Below are 10099 nucleotides of genomic sequence, written 5' to 3' on the forward strand. Positions count from 1 at the left end.
ACGTGCGGGTCAAGATTAACATCGTACTTCTAGTATTAGTATTGTCGATTATTATAAAAAAGATTCTTAAGTTTTTTGTACATATTGAAGAAATAATAGATATTAGAAATTCTAGAATTAATTTCTTTAATAAATATTATAGATAAATAATAAATTATATTATATATCTTGTACGATATATTCACGACTTACTCAATATACATTACGTTAAATTTTTGTTCCTTATTTTGATTTCTAATATTTAATATTTAATGTTTTATTACTAATATTTCCTCTATTAAAAAAAAACACAGGATTTTATGTTTAAATTGAAAAATAAAACGTTGATATAACCAAATATATAATATAGAATTTAGAAGTTTAAAGAAAAGAATAAGAAATTATTTATTTATATCTATGTAAAAATTAGAAACTCTGACAATATTATATTCTAGCTTTTAAGAACAAAAAAAAAATATAATAAGAGAACATTCATAAATATGTGAATACAGAATTAATTTAAAATAAGCGCTACTTGGGGTTGCAGCTGAATCTTACAATTAGTGCTTAAATTTTTTACTAATTAACGTATAATTTTATACATATTTCTAATTGTAAGTTTATTAAACTGTGGGCTGAACAAATTTTCTTAAAATAGTTTTAAACTGAACGAAGATAGTAATCATACATTACAATATTAAATTAACAATTAATTTAATAATAATATGTAATATGTTAATGGGCATTTATAATAAGAATGATACCAGTAAACCTTTTCTAGATATTACAAAAATAAAATTTAATTGTTATTTGACGTTGCGTTTCTTTATTATAATATAAAAAAATACTCTCTTCATGAGAGAATAGGTACTTTTATTCTTTTCCAGAGCAATAATAAAACAAACAGTAACAAAAGTAGTGTTGCGAGGAGCACTATCCTGACTTATATGATAATGATCTTTGATGATTGTCACACTCGATGTGGTGTCATTCCACGGTTTTTACGAATTCTAACTGATTTTTATTGTGTCGCTGCAACGGTGACAGAGGATCTTTGGATACCGCTGTGCGAAAAATACGAATGAACGGTCCAGCGGAGAAAGATTAATCGTGAGTGATGCAAATGACGAGGTGAAGAGTCTGTGCCTGAATAAAAGCCCATTGCGAACATCTTCGAGGAAAGCCCCTCGATTGCGCGAGGAAGGAGACCGTGGAAGGGGGCGGAGGGCCAAATGGAGGACCGAACGGAGTGACATTGTGTCAGTGAAAGTTGGGTGAAGTGACACTCGAGATAAATGTCCTGCTGGTGTTACACACTAGGAGAATCTCCAAGACTCGCCCAGGACCCTCGTCTCCCCACGTGTGCTACTCCACTGCACACGTTTCCTTTGCTCACGCTCGCCAACGATAATCACTAACGATGTTCTCGATAATTGCAGATATTTTGTACAAGTTGGAAGAATGCGTCTTGATAATTTTTTTTTCTTTTTCGACTTAGCTATTATTTCTTTTTTACTTTCCTACAGCAGATCAGACATTTAACAATGAGATATCAGCAACGATCTGCCGCGACCGGTGGGGATTGGATCGCGTTTACGACGCTTCGGCGAATATTAAAGGCTTCCACCTTAACTCACCGAGAAATCAGGGATCATTAGACAAACGACCGGACCTCAACCCGGGCGATCGGCTCGCAACTGTCCGGTTGACCCGAATGTTGGAAAAACGGCGAACTGATGGACCGAACAGAATTCCGGATGCGACCACGTTGCACCATGGTATACATAAATTTCCCTTTCAGCCTTTTGTTACCGTATGGTTTTTCCCTTTTCCCTTTTCTTGTGTACGAACGCAGTCGTGCATTCTTTAGACAAAGAATGACTGCGATCAGGGAACGCTGACGAGAGCAGGCAAAAAGAAAAATGTTCTAGATACAGAAATAATTACATCCAAGAAAGAGTTGTGGTTTGTAATTTTCTATTTAAAATGATCTGTATTCCATTACATTTTTTTCGATAGAAAACACAACTCACTGCTCCACTTACCTGCTTATGATATACTTCATTTGACAATTTTAAGGGTGTTTTGACACTACCAGCTAAAAATTATCAAAATTTAAAAACTCTGAATTCTTATGCTTATTCTTTTTTTTTAATCAATAACGCAAAATTTTTTTGTAACCGAATTTTGGTCCTAAAATTAACTGCAAAAAAACAATGAAAAATTTAGCCCATAATGGTTTATACAGCTCTAAAAAGGTTTTATTTTGGTACAAAAAATTTAGATAAATAATTTTACACAAATAAATAGCTCTAAATAAATTTTTATATGAACATTTACTATAGTTTATTAATATATGTAAAGATTGGATTCAATTCGTAATGTTATTTCCTCATGAAGTTTACAAATAAGTATTACAAAACGTAATTTTATATAACAATCAAAAACAAACAAAAAAATTAATTTAAAACTTTTAAATTAATAAGAAAATTATATTTAAATTTTATATAGATTCTCAAAGATAATAATGCCACAATCTAAAAAATTCTTGAATTTTTGATAATAACTTGAGATTTGACACATATGTTCTTCATAATTTGATATATTAATTCTGTAGCATTAGGCTGATATAAATTTAATAAGGCTATTAACCAGCAAGATTAATTAAAAAATGACAATTGGAAATAAGACCATAAAAACATGTCTAATGTCAAAAGCACATTGTAAAGTTAATTTTTTAAAAATACTATAAACATATTTTTTGCATAAACAGAGAATGATTTAAAAAAGTATCTTTCTGTACAGTTTTTAAAAATCTGTTTATAACAATTAGTTTATCCTTGTTTGTTTATTAAAAAAATTATCTTGTCCTCTGTCAAACTTTTAACTTCGGTTCTATTCTTTTATTACTTTTTTGTCGACTAGTCATTGACCTCTTACATTTTTTAAAGCTAATAGTCATAGACCTCCTCATTATAATTTTATGAGGCTACACCCTTTTAAACTTAAATTCATAAAATTTACGATACTTCTATGATGTCACAAAAAAATATAAAAAACCACACAGTAGCCACAAGACGTTCCCAATACTTTTTCTGACAATCAAGTTAAAACTTTTTTTTACTGCCAGGATTCGTTACGTTTGTAGTGTCACAGGCAGTAAATTAGCTACTAAAATTCAACAACTCACGTTTAACTTTCGTTTAGTTTTCATATATTCGCACGCGAAGTACATGAACATTTCAGTTTTACAAATTCGATACATTTCTCAACTAAACTGTTTTATCACACATACACAGATGTTTTTAATCTATCTCTTAATTAATCGCGCATTACGCCACATAATCCATATGAGAAAACACAAATTCTGCACAAATTTGATACGCAAGCCATATAAAAGCCACATGAAAGATTAATCAGAAATTGTCGATTAAAAAAATTATTTATTCCTGGTCATATGAGAGAGTTCGACACATTCCACTAATGTTGCTAGATAAGCTTTTTTCACGCATACGGATTGTAGTCATGAATGCGCGTCAACAGTATATACATATGTATAAGCACTATAGGCAGCATGGATGCGAAATCTCAGATTTTGGCGGAATTAAGAGATTAGATGAATAAGGTGATTAATTACTAGAATTATTACATTTACATAAAATGTCATCAACATATATTAATTTTACTTCTGATTACGATAGATTACTCAGGCTTCTTTTCAGTACGTGCGAAAAAAGCGGCTCATCTAGTAACACTGCATTTAATAACGTAATGCGAATAATAACGTAATATTTATAATTAGGTTGTATAATACTTATAATTTAAAATTTATATTATTATATACTTTAAAATATATATCTTACCAAGCATTAATAGTAATATAAATTCAATTACAACTTTTTATTTAACAATAAATATAAATATTTAAATATAGTAGCACAAAACATTAGCGCAATATTAGGAAATAATGTAAATGCAATATCCTCAATATTGGTTCAACATTATAAAGTGCGCGCTTCATCTTATTTAATCAATTTATTTAAGTAACAATATTGGTTCGATATTGGGCCAATGTTAGACAACAATATTTAATTTTGCATTCTAATTTGGAGCTAATATTTTATTAATATTGACGTTATATTGAGAAAATATTGACCAATGCACTCTCAATATAACAAATGTTTAATCATATTACCCAACATACTACTAATGTATTATACTAGAGATATATATAATGTGTATCATAATATATACAATTTTATTAACTTACTTATGTATAGGTATATTACTTAGGTATATTATTACTAAATTTGTTTAGTAACATCTAAATCTCTCACATATATGCTATTACATTATATTTAGATTGTTTCACAGTTTAAAAAAACGTTTTTGAGTTTATCTAAAATATGTTCAAAATATTATCAATCTTTATTTAATTGTAAATCATTAAAAAAGATAGAAATTGAAATATAATGTTAGGATGTCAGAAACACCTCACGCGAATAATTACGTCAAAGAAAAAAGTCATGCGGTTAAAAAAAAGTTAAATTTATCAAACTTTTAACTATAATTCAAGTATAACTTTCACTACATAACTTTTAACTATATTTACAAGAAGTTGGACACCTTCTCGGAGAATTTCTCAATCGAGAGCAAATCAAGCACGAAGTAAACGGGCATCCAAATATCCACCCTTAAATCCCGTTGATGTCACCGGTCCTCGGATTACTCGGTAATTTCATTTAGACCGGCGAAGCCCTTCGGGACCACACTTACCAAAGAACACGAAAGAATGATCGCGAGGAGTCGCCGGAGTCGTAGGATTTGCGAGGCGGCGGTGAGCGGTGCTGCCGTTGGTTCTTCGAATCAGTACACGCCTCGCTGGATCTCTCGTCGTACACAATACCGATGTTTGGACACACGGCGAGCGAAAGGCTTACACTTCCCTTTCTTCGGCCCGAGCAAACAGTCCTCTGTCTCTCATTCGGGTGACCAATGCGACCGGTCGACTAGTTTCGTTAGAAATCACTCTCTTTCTCCCCCTTCATCGCTCTTTTGCGATGAGATCGAATGATCTGCACGGTCGCCGATCAGCACGATCGAGCTGATCCAATGCACAAGGCGCTTAGGTAGAAATGTATATCCAATATATATGTATAATCCAATGCACAAAGCGTGCCGCCGATCGTTCTCCCAGCCGCGCGAAACACGCGATCGGCTGAGAAGGCCAATTCGGGAAACTGCCCAGTTGACACAATTAGTTACTGCTATAACTTGGGAGTAATACTTTATATAACAAATATTTTATAATATATTTCACAGTTATTTCTACAGTTATTGTATAAGTGCAAATGTAACATATTAATTATTTATATTACATGTAAGTAGTACTTCAAAGTGTAGCCAATATTGCAATTTGATATTGTAGCAATATCTACTCAATATCATAATTAATACGTAACGTGATAATACTATTGTTATGTAAAATTTAAACGTTAAAGCTATATGCGAAAGCATATTCTCGATCTTCTTCATCGCGGGGCAAATCGCCGGGGGACTCGGCCGACGCGGCGTATCTACCGTGCTCTTCACGCTTCACGGGGCATTGTGCGGCTCCTTCCTTCCGTACACGCAGGTAATCACCGACACGCTTCTGGAACGCGCTCGCGCGCCATATGCCAGTCGGTGATTCCTACCACGGTCACGATAATTTGCGAAACCATCCCCGATAATGAACCGGCCGCCGCGTGCGGTGGTAGCCGCTTCGGATGTCGGCGATCGATCCCACGCCGATGCCAATGTTCGAGTCATCCGAATACTCCTGGCGGGGCTTTACGGCTAAAAACTTGCATTTTACACTGCGATGTCCGAACGTACCGTTTAAGTTTCGAAAGAGAACGAAACTTCGCTCGGATCCCTTGACCAACCACTTGGAGGATGCGGGAACAACGAGGCCGAGAAACGCGCGCGCGGAAGCTGTCAAACGCAATCAACGTTCGCGTGATGAGTTTCCATCGGGCCGGAGTGGATTCTTTCTTCGCCCTTCGTGTAAAACGAGTTTCCAGGGAAACGCAAAAAAGTTAAGGGCCCTCTATGTGTCGGTCGTTCGATTCAAATTGATTTCGCCGCGCGCGTTTCTGCTTTTCCTTCCTCATTGTGGTTCGCACGCGGTAACGTTACGCCCCAGTTCTCGGGTTACGTCAGAATTGTAAGTACGATTATGTAAGAAACACGTTTTTTTGCATTTTTGAACGCAGCGTGAATGAAGCTCTTACGATTCTCAAAAGGATACTTTATTATTATTACTATCCTTGGTAATTATCCTTGGGATGTTGGTACAATACAAAGTTCTTGAAATTTAAACACTGAAAGCTTCTTAAGTTTACTCTTTTTTCTTCTTCAACAATAAAAAAATTTTGTAAAAAAAATACCTGAATTTTGACTCTAAAATCGCTATTTTAAAAAAACAAAAAACGTTTTGCTTTCAGATAATAATTTTTAAACGAGTAAATGTGATCCAAACTTTTGCATAAATATTTAATAGAGTTTTATTAGTATATGTAAACAGATTTAATTTGTAATATTATTTTTGCATCAATTTTGCAAATATAAGTATAAAATATATTTTATATAAGAATAAGGGGCAAACCAAAAATTAAATAACTTTTAAATTATTAAAATTAATGAAATAATTATGCAAATTTTGCACAGATAATTTTACACGTTACAGTTAATTTAAACGCGATAATAGAACAATCTATGAAAATTTTTAAAATTTTGATAATATTTTGAAGTGTGAACACGTATATTTTTAAATAAACGTTTAATTTCACAAAGTAAGATTGCACGAAGCAATGTTGAAAATTTAAACTATAACAATTTTCAAAATATTCTTAAATTAATTAAAATTATATACTTTTTTATGTATACTGATTGCGAGAAATGTTGTGATTATACTAAGATAAGATGCATTTTGATGAGATATAAAATTAGCATTAAGTTGGTATTTTCCGATTGAATCTATAAAACTTATAATTACATTCATATTTCTTTCCTTAAAAAGTTCTGCTAACTCTTAAATATAAAATTAGTATCATTATCAAGAATTTTGATAAATTTATCAGAAAGAAATGCTTATCTAATTTTTAGAAAAATATTTAATTCATTTATTTTCCAACAAATCGTTGTTGAACTTAATAGAGTTTCAATTAATGCAATCAGATTTTTTTCTAGTGTGAAGTGTCCAATTACTGATTTAAATACTAGAAATTTAATCTTAAATGCTTTTTAGAATATAACTTATATTATCTCATAGTTTCAATGCTTAATTTTACTTTAGTTCTTAAAGAGTCTATACTTATTATTTTAATATTTTATTAAAAGTAAAGTTTCGATCTTTTAATTTAAGAAAGGATTAAATTTCCAACATTTTGGATGCTGTTGGTATAAGTTCTTTATTCCATAATTAATAATGTAACGCTCAATTTTTATTTTTAACTGTTTTGTTTGGATGGATTGTGTTTCAGCGCTATTAAACTACTTCTGAAAATTTTTTAACTAGTTTTAAGAATTTGATCTCTGCAATTTCTTAAAGGGCAAAATACAGCGGCTTTCAAATCGGCATTATTTCTCCCAAGAGATGCATATCGTGCACCATTGCCTTCCAGGTGGTTACTGGATTTTTCAAAACCGAACCAGGGCGTACCTGGGAAACCGCGGACCCTTCTCGTCTTACTTTTCGGAATCGGCATCGCGCGACAGCCAATCGGCGTCAATCGGCCTCGCAGAAATACAAGACCGTGACGTAACAATAGTGACTGCTCCTTTTTGGTGAATCAAGGAAACTCCTTCCGCCCACGATGTATCTGAGACCCGTATCTCAAGCGGCCATCTTTCCTCTTCTCTTTTTCTCTTTCTCACTCGTATACTTCAGCGCGTTACGTAAAAACGCATTGACAGATTCAGGGTGCTCGCACTGACCTAAGCCGGGATCAAATTCTATTCTTTTCGGTTTTCGAACGGTTCGCTGGTCGATCGGGAAAAGATCGAACCGTTGGGATGAGAGCGAGAGACGAGGCGACTTGCGCGGGATTTTAGCGTACATCATACGTAATGTTTGCTTTTATTTTTGTTGAATCAATACACAGTATTAAATAAGTTACCTTTGTCCTCAATTTAAGTACAAATAGCAAAAAAAAATACGGTCAACAGAGATTTGCAATTTTGAACAACTGTGAAGTGTGAAAAATGCATTATTACGTAACATTATAATCAAAATCCTTTTTCGTATTGTATTTGTTTGAAGCTCTAATATATTTTTATAATGTTTTTTGAGATTTACAATAAATACTGTCACTTTTGCGATTTTAAATAGTTTTTTAAAATTAAACTAGAATTAAAGTAACAGTACATTAACTGATGACAAATTTATCTTTTGAAATTTTATTTTTAGCTTTTGTTTAAGAAATATTATCCAAGAACAACGTGACAGCTCAGTCATGGCGATTTTTTTTTTTTAATGAATTTTTTTTTATTTGCAATCTTTCTAAGCTTAACCCTAAAAGGCAAATGCTTTATCATCCCAAACAAAATTCAAACGCTCATTTTCCGTGTTTCTTTTGCTTTAAGTGGATTTTTCAATAATTCTCTGCAAAAAACACTATGTTTATATATATAATATTATTATTTTCTTCATTAAAAAAGAAATAAAAAATACTCTACAAATTATTAATTTGCTGCTGATAGAAAGGATTGAGACATCCAAAAGGAGTAAAACTCCAAAGTTACCATGCTTTTGCTTTTGAAGATAAAGAAATTCAGTTTTATCTTCTAAGATTAAAATAGCTTGATAATAATAATGATTAACTTTTTAACAGTAGAAATTAAAATGATTCGTATTTACTTTATATCTAAGTACGACTATTAAATTATAATATTTTTATAAATGTTGTGTCATATCAACTTTTAATAATAAAATTTGCCAGATTTTCCAGATTTACTTAAGAAATTGTTATTGTTACACAATATTTCTTTCTTCAAAGAAATCGCCTCGACGAATAGCTAACGTTCATTTATATATCGTCAAACTGAGTTAACTTGCATTTTACAGTTGCCATGTTAAATATAATTATGATACACAGTCTTTCTTCGTAGGCGATCTTAATTCTTTCGCGTTTTCCTCTGTCTTGGGGTAAAACGGTAGCTAAATCTAATGCGGTCGAGTCGGGAGGGTGCCGGCTCAGCCGACACTCTCGAACGTCTAGGATTTTGCATCTGTTACAAGCAGTCGGACAATAGCAACCTCACAATCCATTTGTCAGCAAACAGCTCCATTTCCCGGAGATTAAAGGATTAGGTGTAAGGAGTATACGCCTTGGCGGCCGACAATAATGGAAGAACAATCGCGGCGTAGCCGGTAGCGATGCGGTCGCGACGCGCGGCGCGTCTCCTGAAGAATAGCCCGGTGTTTCCCAAACAAGGATTTGTCCGGGGAAGAAAAGTGGCGTCATCGCGGATTACGCGTCCACCACGGTCATTCACGGTGTCCGTCTCTCGTTCGCTGGCGAATTCGTTGGCGGCGAACACGCACAGCAAGAAGGCCGGATTGTGTGATGCGTGCGCCTGTACCGCGACCCTTAATGCGTATTACTGTCATCGTAATGCGCTCCTGATGACACAAGGACAATGCCGTCCTCGAATGCCGGGAGCCCAGGCATTCATCTTCCGCGTAATTTTGAGGCCGGGTCCGGCACCAAATCTCTTTGTTGCATCGATATTTGAGTGTAAAATAGGATTTCGTGACAAATTTTGCTCTGCTTTGGACGCAGCAGGTTCCGCGGGTACATGCTCAATGAAACCCATTAGGACTTGTTGGCTGCGTGCAATTTTCCCCAACGAGGTCGACATATTAATAACATTCGCTACTGTTGTAAAAGCGCGTGGCGCCCAGCCTGCACGTAGTGCCATATTCAGTCTTTATGTATATTTCTGATGACTGTTATTTAGCAAGGGAAGGATACAGTTAATTAATCACTGTCGTTCACCCCCTTACAAGAGACTGTATTGAAAATAAATTGATTCGTATCCGAACGTTTTATTTTATGCGTTTTATAAATAGTAC

The sequence above is a fragment of the Monomorium pharaonis genome, chromosome 7, assembly GCF_013373865.1.
Source record: "Monomorium pharaonis isolate MP-MQ-018 chromosome 7, ASM1337386v2, whole genome shotgun sequence".
NCBI lineage: Eukaryota > Metazoa > Arthropoda > Insecta > Hymenoptera > Formicidae > Monomorium > Monomorium pharaonis.